At 40.9% G+C, this 16,474-nt stretch overlaps 1 protein-coding gene across 1 annotated transcript in view; it reads right to left on the reverse strand.

Annotated features, from left to right (window-relative positions):
- The window catches only part of LOC121862323 (zwei Ig domain protein zig-8-like), a 74,757-nt gene extending 58,490 nt beyond the window's left edge, over positions 1 to 16,267 (reverse strand). The window contains exons 1-2 of the mRNA XM_042360519.1: positions 15,971 to 16,267; positions 15,368 to 15,516 (exon numbers count right to left, since the gene is read on the reverse strand). The gene's annotated coding sequence lies outside the window, so the exon portion shown is untranslated. The remainder of the gene's footprint in view (positions 1 to 15,367; positions 15,517 to 15,970) is intronic.
- Between the last annotated feature and the right edge of the window lie 207 nt (positions 16,268 to 16,474).

Raw genomic sequence — 16,474 nt, forward strand, 5'->3', positions numbered from 1 at the left:
TGTGGGAGGGTGTGGTGGGTGTGGGGTGTGGGTGTGTGTGTGTGTGTGTGTGTGTGTGTGTGTGGGGGTGTGTGTGTGTGTGGGTGTGGGTGTGTCGGTGTGTGTGTGTGTGTGTGTGTGTGTGTGTGTGTGTGGGTGTGTGTGTGTGTGTGTGTGTTTGGTAATATTGGGAAGGTATAAAGTAATATTGATCAAATCTGGGGTAATATTTGGCTAGTGTGAGGTTAAAATATGGTAGACTAATTCTAACCAAAAGACTAGCTATCGAGTACAAGGGTTCAGACAGTGGAAGGTCCCAAGGCGCGCGTTTGGATGATCACCAAGCAGGTATAAGAGACCCAGAGAGGTGTTCAACCCTTTAGTGTACACCCGACCATGGTAGAGTCAACAACACGCACCTCACACCTCTCTCATTACCGTCTAATGTATGTCTGTTTAGGTAGTAATGTAGGTCCGAATGTCTCTATTTTATTTCAATGTTTGTATTTGTTTATTCCTCAAGGCGGGTTTCTAGTTCTTCTTAGGAATCATATACAGTAAATATTCTCCTTAGGGTATTTTCGTTTCATCTAATTTATTTTACCTGATATTTAAATACCCTAATGCTACTTGGGGGGGTTGGGTTAGGTTAGGTTAGGTTAGGTTAGGTTAGGATACAGTTAGATCAGGTTAAGATACAGTTAGATTAGGTTAAGATACAGTTAGATCAGGTTAAGATACAGTTAGATCAGGTTAAGATACAGTTAGATCAGGTTAAGATACAGTTAGATCAGGTTAAGATACAGTTAGATCAGGTTAAGATACAGTTAGATCAGGTTAAGATACAGTTAGATCAGGTTAAGATACAGTTAGATCAGGTTAAGATACAGTTAGATCAGGTTAAGATACAGTTAGATCAGGTTAAGATACAGTTAGATCAGGTTAAGATACAGTTAGATCAGGTTAAGATACAGTTAGGTCAGGTTAAGATATAGTTAGATCAGGTTAAGATACAGTTAGATCAGGTTAAGATACAGTTAGATCAGGTTATCTTGGTCACTATACACACATTCCCTCACCGTGAGATAAACTACTCCAGCTATGATGTCATCTTACCATATCATCGCCGTGTCACACGTCTCCACCTGGGTTGAAATTCCTTATACACAAGACCCCATAACCCTTATCTTCCTTCACCACCTGGGCGGCCACACACACAGGGGTCTAGAGTGTGTTTACATAATATATCCCCGAGGATGAGTGTCTTTTGTATAGGCCCTAACCTAACCTAACCTAACCTAACCTAACCTGAACTTAAATCTCTCTCTCTCTCTCTCTCTCTCTCTCTCTCTCTCTCTCATCCAAAGCTTCTGTTATCCTCTTTATGTAGATTGACTGCCATTTGTCTTCTTACCATGGATTACCTGGGTTTGGAAATCTCAAGGTATTGTCTTCAGGTGATTACCCACAGAACCTAGAGAATTTTTTTTTTGGGGGGGGGGTGAGGGGGGGTTTGTTGTTCCGTAAGAAGAAAAGGACAGGAGGAGGGGGAAGAGGGGAAGAGGAGAAGAAGAAGAAGAATAAGAAGAAAAACTTGACTTCAATGAGTAATTTTTGTTTGTTTGAGATGAGAGTCAATTGGACGTAGAGTGTGTGAGCAGACATTAAGGTGCGCCAGAGTGGTCATGCTAACCTTCCATCATCGTCAACACCTTCCTCAGGAGTATTATACCGAGACATTCACAAACAGTATTATTACATTTACGATTTATTATTATTATTTTTTTAGTTATATATCAGGATTTAGATCATTTCAATTATCAACACAATCGTCATCAACTACTAATGACTTGTGGATTAGAAGACAATTTAGGAATGAAAATTACACGATATAGAACACACCAATTACAAAGTAGTTCTCAAAAAAGCGATTTTATGAATTGTAGCATTTTTTTTTACTGGGCTTATTAAAAATTGTTGTAATTTATAGTTGAAGTATTTTTTATGTTGTGATGTGTTATACAGCCAGACACCTCAGACAGACAGCCAATACCATCACTACTGTGTGACTGACTGCCTTCAGGTGTTATGTGGGACGATGACGACACCCTTAGTACCTCCTCCTACCTGAGTCACTGCCTTACCTGTACTGTTGCTATATGTCATTGAACGTCCTTAAATTATACATTGTTTTTAACACTTAGTTGCTTATGTAACTCAACCTGACTCTAACCAGCCTCCTCCTCCCACTCTTACCTCCCTCCCCTCACTGCCCCCCTTACTCTCCCCCAACTCTAACCTCCTCCCTACCCCCTACTCTACCCCCCCTTTCTTTCCATGCAAAAATATTCAATATTTATATGTTGTTTTATGTGTTGAGTCTCATTACACTGGTATTTAATCATTGTTTATTTGGGCATGAAGAGGTAATTTATATCCGTAATTTATTAGTTATTTACATCGATAACTGACACATTAGTTAATTATCCCATTTCGACAAGAGTACCCGCGAGTGGATAAACGTTTTAATGTTGTGTTTGTGGGAGTTATTGAACACATGCAGTGAGGAAGGGGGGGGAGAGAAAGAGGAAGGAAAGAGGGGAGAAAGGAGGGGGAGGAGGAGGAGGAGGAGAGATTGGGGGGAGAAGGAGGGGAGAGGAGGTGGGGAGAGGAGGGGGGATATCAAAGGTGTGTTTTACTTGTGAATGTTGATTAAAATGCAAGAGAGAACATCAACCCCTCCAAAAAAACTGAACTATTTAATATATATGAAATAATTAATTAGTCAGTGGTATAAATAGATCCCTATATTCATTACACTATAACCAAATGACCTAAATCATCAAGTACTAAACAATAACAAAAATGTTGAATCGTTTATAAATATTTTCCGCCGATTGCAAATGAAAAGGGATAAAAAAATGCAATAATAAATGATTTTAATTCCTTTGTACTACGTATGGTATAAGGCAATTGCATAATATTTTATAAATCAACATACTGATGGCTTCATTTGCATAAAAAAAACACATTTACTCAGTACTGAATTAGAGTGATATTTCTATACGTGTATCACAAAGAGCAGATTACCACCGCAAAACAAAGTTGATTGGTGAATTCAATTTTGTTGTCATTGTTTACTAGAGTGGAGTGACCCACGGCCCATGATTGAGTGTTTCCTAGTGACCCACGACCCATGATTGAGTGTTTCTAATTGACCCACGACCCATGATTGAGTGTTTCCTAGTGACCCACGACCCATGATTGAGTGTTTCCTAGTGACCCACGACCCATGATTGAGTGTTTCCTAGTGACCCACGACCCATGATTGAGAGTTTACCAGTGACTCACAACCCACGGCCCACGACTGAGGGTTCCCTGATGACCCACGACTGAGTGTTTCTTATTGACCCACGACCCATGTTTGAGTGTTTCCTAGTAACCCACGACCCATGATTGAGAGTTTCCCAGTGACTCGCAACCCACGGCCCACGACTGAGAGCTTCCTTTTGATCCACGACCAATGAATGAAAACTCCCTAGTGACCCACAACTCACGACTCACGAATGAGAGCTCCCTAGTGACCCATGTTGGCCCAAGAGTCTGATCTCACTATACAAGACGGCCCGGCCTTCACCAAAGGTCAGGTCAACAAAACTAATCCTAGGTCAACATATTAGGGAGAGATCGACTGTGTGGCTTACCGCTGGGGCTCTGTTCGCTAGTTTAGTTTGGTTGGTTGGCTTAGTTCGAGAGACTAAACATATTTCTGAGCCTCTTCTATCTATCTATCTATCTATCTATCTATCTATCTATCTATCTTTCATCACACTGCAAACATTTCTCTTACTTTCCTATAATTTCCACCAGCCACTTCACCATCTAATACCAATCGTGAACTTCAATCAAACTCATTCCTTTAATATTTCCATTTAATTTACCTTTGTTCCTGATAAACTAGTTCTACTGAGAAGACTTATAATCAACAATATTACCAGGTGAGATGTCTCTTTGATTGACTTAACACAGGTACACCACTCACTCTAATTAATTAAATAATCTCTCACCTGGTTGTCTTTTCCCTTTCAATAACGAGAATAATAATTTGAACACTGTGGTTGACTCTTTTTTGTATTATTAATGTGTTCTGTGTTTTGATATTCTAGAGTGTGATGTGAGGTATCAAGTTTGTTGACGTAAATGTCGAGTTAATTAGTCCGATTCTTTATATATTGGCATTGATTGTATTTTATGGGCTTATGTAGGTCCACAGGTCGTTAATTAAAAGCGTTGATTGTCTCTGTTGCTGTTTTAAGACATGACTCTGCCTTTACTCCCTTCACTTACCCCGAGCATTACTTATGTGAAGATACTCGAATTTATATCACCTGAAGATTAATCACCCTAATGCTAACCTAACCTAATATATCTTAACCTAACCTAACCTAATATATCTTAACCTAACCTAACCTAATATATCTTAACCTAACCTAACCTAACCTAATATATCTTAACCTAACCTAACCTCAACCCTTATCTTTATTTCGATCTATTGAAGTAAAAAAACAATACACTACTGTTATCAATGAGTAAATTGACAATAAAATCGCCAATATAACCTTCAGTGTTCAATTTTCTCTCCCTCTGCCTGTCTCTCTCTCTCTCTTCTCTCTCTCTCTTCCTAAAAACAAAAAAAAAAGAGCGACATTTTCCTCTTCAGCTTCCGTAACCGAAACAAAATCCATTACTCAAATTTCCATTCCGTCAATCAACGCACTGGAAAATTGGTTCACTTTTATTTATTGACAGTCACTATCAAAAAATCCCAGGTGTACATTTTCACATATTTGGTTCTGAAAGTCCCATCCCTCCATACCTTCCTAGAGATTACCATTCATAATTAAAACTTGTTATAGGTTAGGTTAGGCTGGGTCAGGTTAGGTTTAGTCAGGCTGGGTCAGGTTGGGTTAGGTTGGGTTAGGTTATGTTGGGTTAGGTTATGTTTATAATGTTGGAATAAATAAAGAATAAACAAAGTAGAAAAAAAGAACAATAATTAAAAAACATAATAAAAACAATAAACTGTTCCTTCTACCTTGGCACTGAAGTAACTAAAACTCCCCCATTTTCTTTCACTCAGGATAAACTTAATTAAACTCACCTTCCTCAACATACCTGTGAATAACTACCAACCAAGTCATATATCTTCCTATAATCCTGATATAACAAAAATATACCGGATATATTAGCGATATTCTAAGACTATACCAGCGAGTTAGTTACTCTTAAATACATCCAGGTTATCTGTTGTTTTAAAAGTTATTATTAATCAGGGAAGGAAATTTTTCACACATTAATCACCATCATTTTAAAATACATTCGTTCGCGTCATTAATAACATTTGGTGTCATTCATACAGGTTATAAAAAAACACCAGTAAATTGAGTCTTTACCTGTAATTTACGGTTAAGGTATTCATAAACTGTCAAACTTACAAATGGAATAACTAATACTTTTTTCCATTACTCAAAATCGTCTTATAATTCATATTTTTTTATACAGGTAAAAAAATCGTATAAACTTTTGCTCAAATTATCGTTGCCTAAATGACTAGTAAACAGTTGAATACAAGAACGAGAGATATATGGGAAAGTTTGATACGATGTGGAACAATAAAATGAATCAGTTTTTGTTCATGAAGCCTTTGCGAGTAGATATTGTGTGTGTGTGTGTGTGTGTGTGTGTGTGTGTGTGGGAGAGAGGGTAACCCGAACACGGTGACGAGGGGAGGTGAATGAAACGCTAAATCTGAACTTTTAATTGAAACATTTGCCGGGAGTCGTCATGATGGGGGGAGGGAGGGAGGGAGAGGTGGCAAACTCACGGAGGATGTTACAGGGTTAAACAAAAAAAGGAAAACAAAGCAAACAAAACAAAAGCAAAGTAAAGTAAAATAAAACAGAAGAAAATAAATCAAAATAAAGCAAAGTAAAGCAAAAAACAAAACGAAAGAAAATAAAGCAAAAAACAAAATAAAGCAAAATAAAACAAAATAATTAAATAAAGCAAAAAAAAAAAATATAGCAAAAATAAACAAATAAAAGAAACAAAAACAAATAATTTTATCTTAATCCGGAAAGGAAATATAAATTAATGTGAATATATTAAGATTATGTAAGGAAGGTCTCTCTCTCTCTCTCTCTCTCTCTCTCTCTCTCTCTCTCTCCTTAACGATCTATTATCATCTCCCTCACCAACTCCTTGATTGATTCCATTTGTCAACCATTGTTCCTACCCTTACCCTCCCGTCCAGGCTTCATTAGTGCGCACCTCCTTACATGGCCACACGACACCTGGCCACACGACACCTGGCCACACGACACCTGGCCACACGACACCTGGCCACACGACACCTGGACACTCCTAACCTAAACCTAACCTATACCAGAGAATTATTACTTTGTCACCCCTGGCGGCCAGAGCGTGAACTACCTCCAGTCACGAGTCTTAAACTTTATATATTATGACAGAAATGAAAGTTTGAAAACGTTTAGAAAGAATTAATGAACTTGAAAATATAAAAAACATACACGAAATAAAAAAAAATACTTGACCTTGAAAAATATATATAAAATACGAGTTTTCAAAGGAATTACTAGTGAGATTAGGCCTATTATTAAAACAAATATATATTAAATTTGAAAGAATCTCTACTATATACCTTTGATATTATAACATGAAATATATTATTATTTTTTTGTTGGGGGGGAGGGGAGGATGGGGGAGGAGGATGGGGGAGAGGATAGAGAGGATGGGGGGAGAGGGATGAGAGAGGGATAGAGAGGGATGAGAGAGAGGGATGGGGGGAGAGGGGATGGGGGGAGAGAGGGATGGAGAGGATGGGGGAGAGGGATGGGGGAGAGGGATGGGGGGAAGGGGATGGGGGGAGGTGGGGGAGGGGGGTGGGGGGTGGGGGAGAGGGGCTACAGAGGGGGTGGAGGGATGGGGGAGAGGGATGGGGGAAAGGGATGAAGGAGAGGATGGGGGGGAGAGGGATGGGGGAGAGGGATGGGAGAGAATTGGGGGAGAGGGATGGGGTTAGGATTCAGAACTTACCATAATTAAGAGCTGAATAACGTGAAAGCTAATGGTTACACAGTGGAATTGGGAAGGTAGAGAGAACCCCCCAATAAGGTAAAATAATAATGACAAAAAATTCAAATAATAAAGAAAAACTCAATAAAGAATAGAGTGCATAGGAAAACAGAGATAAAACAGAGATAAGAGAAAAAATGCAATAAAGAAAAGGATATAGATTGATGAAAAATGGGGGAAGTGAATAGGGGAAGAGAAATAACAAAACAGAAACAAAAGGTGAAATAAGGAAAGAAGAATGCAAAGAAAATAAAAACTTTACCGAAAAAATACACGAATGGAGGAATGAAGAAGGGAGAGGAAGAGGGGGAAAATACACAGGGAAATAAACGAACGAATAAAGGGACAGAGAGAGAGAGAGAGAGAGAGAGAGAGAGAAACAAGGGTTGGAAATTTGATAAAGAGGGAAGAAAGTTAAATACGGATTATTGAAGAAAATGTATATACTGAAACGATAATATAGACGAAGGGGAAGATGGATAAAACAGACATAAACAGAGAGAAAGAGAGAGATAATTACATAAGTGGATAGAATATTTTAAAGAGATAATATAACAGTAATGAAAGAAAGAAAATAATATAGAGAGAATTAGAAGATTAGAAATAAATGAAAAATACTAAATACCAGGGAATTTATCTCCCTAAATTTACATACACTCTGTTTACATGGAGATATGGAATTTTTAGTCACTTCGAATATATATGTATCTGTAAATCCGTCCAGCAAGAGGATTTCAACATATATTTATATTTTATGAGTTTATATACGCATATATAAAACTCCTTTCATCAAAATTTCCCTCCTAAAAAAAAAAATACACAGAAAATTTATTTAATTTTTTATTCCCGGGATGCCATCAAAGAAAACAGTGGGTAATGCCATCAAAGAAAACGAATACAAAAATGACAACAAAGGGTAACTATGATAACTTCAAGGTCAACCGGACGGACTAACACAGGTGTCTTTTTTTTTTAGTCTTTATGAACTATGTTAGGTAGTCCTGGGGTGTGGATAAGGCTAGCTAGAATCACCAGGAAGGCTACAAAATAGTAATAGTATATGGTAGGTGTTGGTAGTTAGCGTCAGAATGAATAAAACTGAACCTAAATTTTTTTTTCCAGTGTGTTGATTGATGGTATGGAGGTTTGACTGATGGCATTTCAATTTTAACTGTTAGATCTTTGAAATGAAATTCTCCTGTTTTTTGGTTTTGATGCGAAATATGACTTTGATAATTACCACATAGCTCTCTGCAATTCATCCTTAACTAATTCATCAATAAAGGTTTACTGAATTGGATTTTTTTTTATCGCACGTGAAGATTAACCTACATATAGCTTATTAAAATTGTTGATTAAATAACCTAACCCTAGCCGGGGGGATTAAGTTAGGTTAGGTTATACTAGCTTAGGTTAGACAGACAGACAGACAGACAGACAGACAGACCCAAAAGCAATACCTAACCCACAGTTGCTGTCGGAGTAATGAAAAAGTATCAGTAATAAACCATAAACCAATAATATATATAAAAACCACTTAAACCACTCACATATATGACACACACACACACACACTTATTAACCAAGTGTGAAGGAAACTGTGGGTTTAAGTGCATCTAGAGGCAGTGGGAGTCGCATGAGAGTCTTCAGTGTTGATGAAGCAATTTACAACGATAAAAATACTGCGGTAAGAGGAAGGTGTCGGGGAGGAAGGGCGGGAAGGGAAGGAAGGGAATGGAAGAGAGGAGGAGGGAAAGGAGAGGTGAGGGAAGAACGAGGGGAGGGAAGGGGAGGTAGAGGAAAAGAGGAAGAGGTGAGGAAAGAGGAGGAGGGGAGGGAGGATAGGAGATAGAGGAGAGAAAGGGGAGAGAAGACGGAAGGAGAGGGAAAGAGAAGGAAGAGGTAGATGGGAAAGAGCACGAGAGGAAGGAGGAAAGGAAAGAGAAAGGGAAGAGGAGGAAGGAAGGAAGAGGAAAAAGAGGAAGGGAGAAGAAAACATATACCCCGTGTGTTATATACGTGTTAGAAGATGGTAGTGACGATGAGGACGAGGTGAGAGGATACGTCACGTCCAGGTGTGTTGGTAATGAGGGAACGTCTTCAGGTGAGGTGGTCTCTTAACATAACCCTTTTGTACCACACCGAGGAATGTAGGTTTGGAAATGTTTGGGTGATAATGATGGTGTTTTAGTGTGTGTGTGTGTGTGTGTGTGTGTGTGTGTAGAAGACATTACGTTTTTCCTTCTTCAATAAATTAATTCCATCTCTCTCTCTCTCTCTCTCTCTCTGCACATATAATTACTCACCTACTTCTCAATTCCACTAACCATTCACTAACATCGATCTTAATTATCATGGAATTCTCAAGTAATAAGGCCTCATAATTACATCAGTAGGGCCTCTGACGACTGACTAAAAACAAATTACACTGCACGACGCCCGACTGTGTTTGTGTTAGTTCATTTAGATGGAAATTGGAGGTTTTCAACACAAGCCGATGCGTGTGAGGATAATTACGCGTGTGACGGAGGTGTGGTGGGTGTGTGTGTGTGTGTGTGTGTGTGTGTTTGTGTGTGTGTGGTGTGTGTGTGTGTGTGTGTGTTTGTGTGTGTGTGTGTGTTTGTGTGTGTGTGTGTGTGTGTGTGGTGTGTGTGTGTGTGTGTGTGTGTGTGTGTGTGTGTGTTTGTGTGTGTGTGTGTGTGTGTGTTTGTGTGTGTGTGGTGTGTGTGTGTGTGTGTGTGTGTGTTTGTGTGTGTGTGTTTTGTGTTGGTTACCCGTCTAGACGTTCTGTCCTATGTATACAAACAACATCTCCTTATCTAACTACACTACAGTATGTTAGGTCCTATAAAGCCTCGTGTTTGTAATGCGAATTTAGCCACAATGAACGATGTCTCTTGGTACCACAATCGCGTCTCCATTCACCCTAAGGCGTGTGTCTAGGAGGCCTAACGTGATTTGAGGAAATACATTCGATTTATTTAGGCTGAGTGATGTTGTGGACCGCTGCCACTATGAGGAATAAATGAAAACGGAGAATAAATTAGTTAGTTAATATTTATAGTTTGTGATGACGAAGGTAGAGTTTATTATAATTATTTTTTAACAGGGTAATATTTATATCTATTATTATTATTATTGTTATTATTATTATTATTATCGTTTTATTAATAATATTCATGTAAAATTTGTCCCATAGCAGATTATATACGATAGGATAAGTACATATTATATAACTGTGATTATATAAAACCTAACCTAACCTAACCGTGATCCTAATACCATCGTTAAGGAAAACCTACTGGGGAGAGAATACCTTTTAAGAGTGAACACATAACATACATCAAAGGTAAGAACACTCATTATTATACAACAGTGCAATAATTACTTCTGGTAACAATTCCTCCCCTCGGCAACGTCCACACCCCGTTTACCTCACCGTCACTACTCTTGTTTTTCACTACAGGGGAATTCTGTGTTTTTTCCGTTTTGTTTTTTTGCAATTATTTACAGGTGACAACATTCACTTTTTTGTGGTGCGTGAGTTGTACAGACAGACGCAGATACAGACGCAGATACAGACACACACACACACACACACACACACACACACACACACACACACACACACACACACACCATAACACTACCTAGATAATATTCTCAATACTAGTTAATATTACTAACTGAATCCCATTTAAAAAGATTACGTGAAGATTAATCACCCTAACCCAACCCAACCCAACCAAACCTAACCAAACTTAGCTGAAATAATATCATGTCACGTGTCAGTTGATATAATGAGGAAGATATTGTTGAGAAAATAATATTATATACGTACTATGTTTTTTCTATCATCAAAAGGATAATTAATTTGGAGTGTCAAAGGTCAGCTGCCTGTGACATTTGAACAAGAAGAAATCCTCGTGAGGTTACTCTACTTTGAAGTGAAGGAACTTGTTTTGATAATATAACATTATCAGGGCGTAAAATAAGGGCCTTGTGAGTTTTTTTATGAGGCATCATGAGACACATTATGAGACACATTATGAGACGCAGGATAATAGAAACAACCTAACCTAACCTAAACCTAACTTAACCTAACTCTATATGGGTACTTGACCTTACAGTTGAGGAAATAATGTCGGTCGAGTACAGTGCCGGCCACCAGAGGTTTAACATTCATAGTACTGTATCCGCCTTGCCCCTTAATGGCTCTCATCCTTAATGGCTCTCACCCTTAATGGTTATCACCCTTAATGGCTCTCACCCTTAATGGCTCTCACCCTTAATGACTTTCACCCTTAATGACTTTCACCCTTAATGGCTCTCACCCTTGATTTACCTCACCCTTGATGACTCTACCCCTTAATGGCTCTCACCCTTAATGGCTCTCCCCCTTAATGGCTCTCACCCTTAATGGCTCTCCCCCTTAATGGCTCTACCCCTTAATGGCTCTACCCCTTAATGGCTCTCACCCTTAATGGCCCTCACCCTTAATGGCCCTCACCCTTAATGGCCCTCACCCTTAATGGCCCTCACCCTTAATGGCCCTCACCCTTAATGGCTCGTCAGGTTTAAGGGAGCCATTACCACTGATCTTGAGTCAGTCCTGGCGGTCGAAAGCTTTTAAGACTGTTATAAGAATATTTAAATAACTAGAGTATTCCAAAGTCCCTTACGTATACAGTGAAACCTCCATATACCGGTCTTTCCTCTCTATGTTGTTCGTTAAATAGAGGATTCACTGTAACGGACCCTCCATATTCCGGACTTTCCTCTCTATTTTGTTCGTTAAATAGAGGATTGACTGTAACGGACCCTCGATATAACGGACTTTCCTCTCTATATTGTTCGTTAAATAGAGGTTACATTATATACCTAATTACACAAGAAGGTTAAAGTTTATATATAATTTACATGATATAACGTTTAATATAATAATGTCCTATAATAGTTTAATATATTGTTATCATATTGTTATCTCGTGTAGTCTAGCGGCGTTAGGGTGGTCGGGGAGCTGTGTCACGTTGGCTTAAAGAGGACCTTCCACTGGCTGTGTGTTGGGTGAGGGAGTGGGTGGGTGGAAGTAATTGGGTGTAAGTGGGTGAGGTGGGTGAAAGGAGTGGGGGGTGGAGTGAGGTGGGCGAGTGGGTGAGGGAGTGGAGTGAGGTGGTGAGGGATGAGTGAGAATGAGTGGTGAAGTGAGGTGGAGAAGTGGGTGAGGTGAGGTGGGTGAGGTGGGTGGGGGTGGGTGGGGGTGGGTGGGGGTGGGAGTGGGGAGGTGGAGTGGTGGTGGGTGAGACAGGGTGGGGGTGGGGGGTGGGTGAGGGTGGGTGGGGGGGGTGGGTGGGTGAGGGTGCTGGGTGAGGGTGGGAGTGAGGGAGAGTGGGTAAGTGTGAGTGGGTGAGGGTGGGTGGGTGGGGTGGGTGAGGTGGGTGGGGTGGGTGGGGTGGGTGGGGTGGGTGGGGTGGGTGGGGTGGGTGGGGGGGGGTGGGGTGGGGGGGGTGGGTGAGGGGTGGGTGACAGGGGGTGGGTGAGGGGGTGGGTGGGTGAGGGTGGGTGAGGGGGTGGGAGTGGGTAAGTGAGGTAAAGGGTGGATGGGTGACAAGTGAATAATAAATGTAGAAGAATAAATATAAATAATTAATAAAAAAAAAAATAGGCGAAACAAAATAAAACTTAAAAAAAATAATAAAAAAATAAAATAAATAAAAAACGTTTCATAGACTTTATATACAAGGTTGACTTTTTACCTGGGCTGTGTGTTGAGGGATACATTATTAACACAGGTATCTCAAGATAAACAAGTAGGTGTTGGTTTTGGGGTATTGTAGTGTAAGAGGTTGGTGTTGGGGGAGCTGGCAGGTGGTGGTGACCTCTCCCTTCCCTGTGACCTGTTCTGTCCTTCCCCGTGACCTGTTCTGTCCCTCCCTGTGACCTGATGACCCCCTTGACGCGACCTTCCTTTGTGACGTGACATACCCCTTGTGATATGACCCCTGACCCGTGACCTTCCCCTTGTGACCCCCACCTCTGACCGTGACCTCCCCCTGTGACGTAACCCACTGACCCATGACCTCCCCCTGTGACCTAACCCTCTGGCCCCCACCTGTGAAAAACCAAATCCAGTTAATCCTCAGGTAATCCACGGATGGAGGATTTTAACAGAAAGTACAAGAATGACACACCTGTAAATCCTGTATCTCTAATTAACGTGATAAGCAACATTACCCAGGTGAGATTTAACAGTACATGAGCCGATAGTCTGGTACAGATTACGTAGAATACAGGAATTTTGTTGGATAATTTAGAGACAGGATGTAAAGTGTGTAACTGTAAGCGATCGTGAATAAATGTATGATTAATTACTGCATATATTATATTCACTCGTCAACAATGAAACAAATGCCGTCTCCTGTATATTGTTTACCTCACTAACTTGTGTGTGTGTATATATTGGTTAAATTTAGAGTTATATTATTTAGAATTAGGTTAGGTTATTTTGAGTTAGGTTAGGTAAACATTATAATACGTAAACATCAAGTAGACACAAGCTGAGGAAGGGGTTAATCTTCAGGTGGTCCAACACTATATCAAGACTTAAAGACACATGATAGACAAAAAAACTCTTACCGCTTGTGTGTGGTGGCCGCTATCCTAACACCCCCTCCCCCCACGCCCCTCCTCATGCCGTCCTCACAATCACCCCCCACTTTCCACCACCCTAACCCCCTCCTCCTCTACGCCGTCTTCACCCCCCCATGCCGTCCTCACTCTCACCCCCCTCCACACGCCGTCTTCTTCACCCCCAACGCCCTCACCCTCCACCCCCCATGCCGTCCTCACCCCTCACCCCCCCCACGCCACCCTCCACCCCCTCCCCCCCACACACGGGACAGAGGAGCAGTAATGGAGCATATTGCAGCTTTAAACTCCCGCTCTAAGTTTCGTCCCCGCCAACAACAACGACCAGAAATATGAACTTGTTTTTCTGTGGTTCATTTTTTTTTTATCATTGACTTTCTTTTCTCCGTTCCCCAGTTGAGTAACGTTGTGTAAGTGACCTCCTACACACACACACACACACATTACACACCCTTACCTAAAACAGTAAACGAATCCTTGTTGTGGGGGGGGGGGACTATTGTAAACATTCCAATTAGACTAGAGAGATAAACTAGGTCATAAAGGGACATTGGGAGGACATCAACACCCCAAAGTGGACCCCGATAATATAAGCACTATGTCCTAAACCTTCTCTTGAGCTGTAGAAAGTAATTGTGTTTTTTTTTCTTGATTCATGGTATATAAAAAGTACTTTCTGAAGGCATGTAAGTTATTGGGGTGAATAATAGGAATAACTAACTGGTTTGTAGCATTTGATTTTAGTACCAGTCCTTCAAAAACCTCCTCACCCTCCCTTAACCCCCTTCTCACCCTCCCTTATCTCCCTCTCACCCTCCTTATCTCCTCTCACCTCCCTTAACCCCCCTCCTCCTCAACCTTCCCCCCACAAAAAACTGTAAGAATTAAATTGGTGGTGAGGAGAACAATAGGCCTCGACTATCGATATAATAGTCTTGTTTAGGCTTACACTAAGGGACTACCACCACCACCACCAACAACCATCACTACCAACCACTACCACCAACAACCATCACTACCATCCACTACCACTACCACCAACAACCATCACTACCATCCATAACAATCTGCCATTCATATAAACTACTCTCTGTCGGCCACCAAGAATGCGGCGCTACACTGAAAGCCACTGACAGCCACAAAGACACACCTGAAAATTGTTGACTGGAGTGGTGACATAATTCAAACCATGACCGTGATACATGACCTCCCAATCCTCGCTGGGGGACACACACACACAAAAAAAGTTCATTGGTAGTGAGTGAAAATACTCGGAAAGCCAGCCATGGATGACAGCCTCACGCGCCACTGCACCGGGACAGACTAGGGGGCCCAGGGCTGGTGAAAAGGTTTATGAGTGAAAATTGAAAGCTGTATCACACACACACACGTTATCTCTTAGACAATCTCCCGAAGAACTCTCTCATCTCCCTCCCTCTTCCCCACGTAGCCAGAACGAATAGGGATGACTGCTGGTAGGGTCCATGTGGTGCTGTCAAAGAAGCCCCCCCCCCCTAACAATCAGGGCGTCACCGAAGACTCCCACTGTGTTGTCCACCATCAACTAAATGTCACAACTCCGTACCTGTCTTGCTGGTGGTGACGTAAGATGCTCCTCCCTCGACTGTCCTCATCCTCACTCAGGTAACTCCTCGGCCAGGTGAATCTTCGGCCAGGTAACTCTCCAGCCAGGTTACTCTCCGGCCAGGTAACTCGACGACAGATAAACACGTCCTGTAAAATAAATTAATGTCAATAAACAGTGAATAAACTCATTTACAACGTCAATAGAAATGGTAAATCTAGGAAAGAACAAGACAGTGTAAAAAAAAATGTAAATGTAAATGTAAATAACAGGTAAACAACGGCGATTTTATTTATAATATTACTGTTTTTACGTAGACTAGTTGTCAACTTTACGAAATGCTCTACTGTTGTTACGCAATTAAATTTGTTGAAAACTTACTAGCAGAGGTTACGTCAGGTTAGGTCACGTTAGTTAGATTGGGTTGGGTTAGGTCAGGTTAGGTTGGCTTAGGTTAGGTTAGGTTTGGATAGGTTAGGTGAGCTATGGTAAGGAAGGAAGGGTTAGGCTAAGTTTATTTGGTTCAGTCTACCAGGCGGAATTTGGGACGAAAAATTTACGCAAAGAATCCCACAACAAACTAACACACATACATTACGTTACCTGGGACGGATGAAGACTGCCTAGGAGAAATCATCTTGTGTACAGTAATTCCTTCTAAGGAGCAGCACAGGTGAGGAAGGTGAAGGATTACCTCTAAGTAACTAACCGGATATGTGGATTATTTCTTGCTGTTGATCTTTTCTAAACAGTTTCCTCACATCGAGTTGATTTTGACGCCATTGTAACTGATATTAATTCACTTTTAACTGTATTGTTATCGGCACTATAGTAATGCTCATAACATACTTGTAACTGGTAATGGAGTCCTTGTAATCTCAAATAGACACGACCGTCACAACCGACACCTCAGGGTATACTAACGAGCTGTCCAGAGCCAGAACTTGAGACTGTGTGTGTGTGTCGAGGGGTCGGGAAGGAAGGAGTGACGTGTTATTCTCGCTGGTGTTGATTCATTGTCTCCTTCACTTGGTGGTCTTGTTTGTGTTCCCTGTTCGAATTATTTAGTTTCGTTGTGAAATATTAAATAAGTAGTACTGGTGAAGG

Source organism: Homarus americanus, unplaced genomic scaffold, assembly GCF_018991925.1.
Source record: "Homarus americanus isolate GMGI-L3 unplaced genomic scaffold, GMGI_Hamer_2.0 scaffold40248, whole genome shotgun sequence".
Taxonomy (NCBI): Eukaryota; Metazoa; Arthropoda; class Malacostraca; order Decapoda; family Nephropidae; genus Homarus; species Homarus americanus.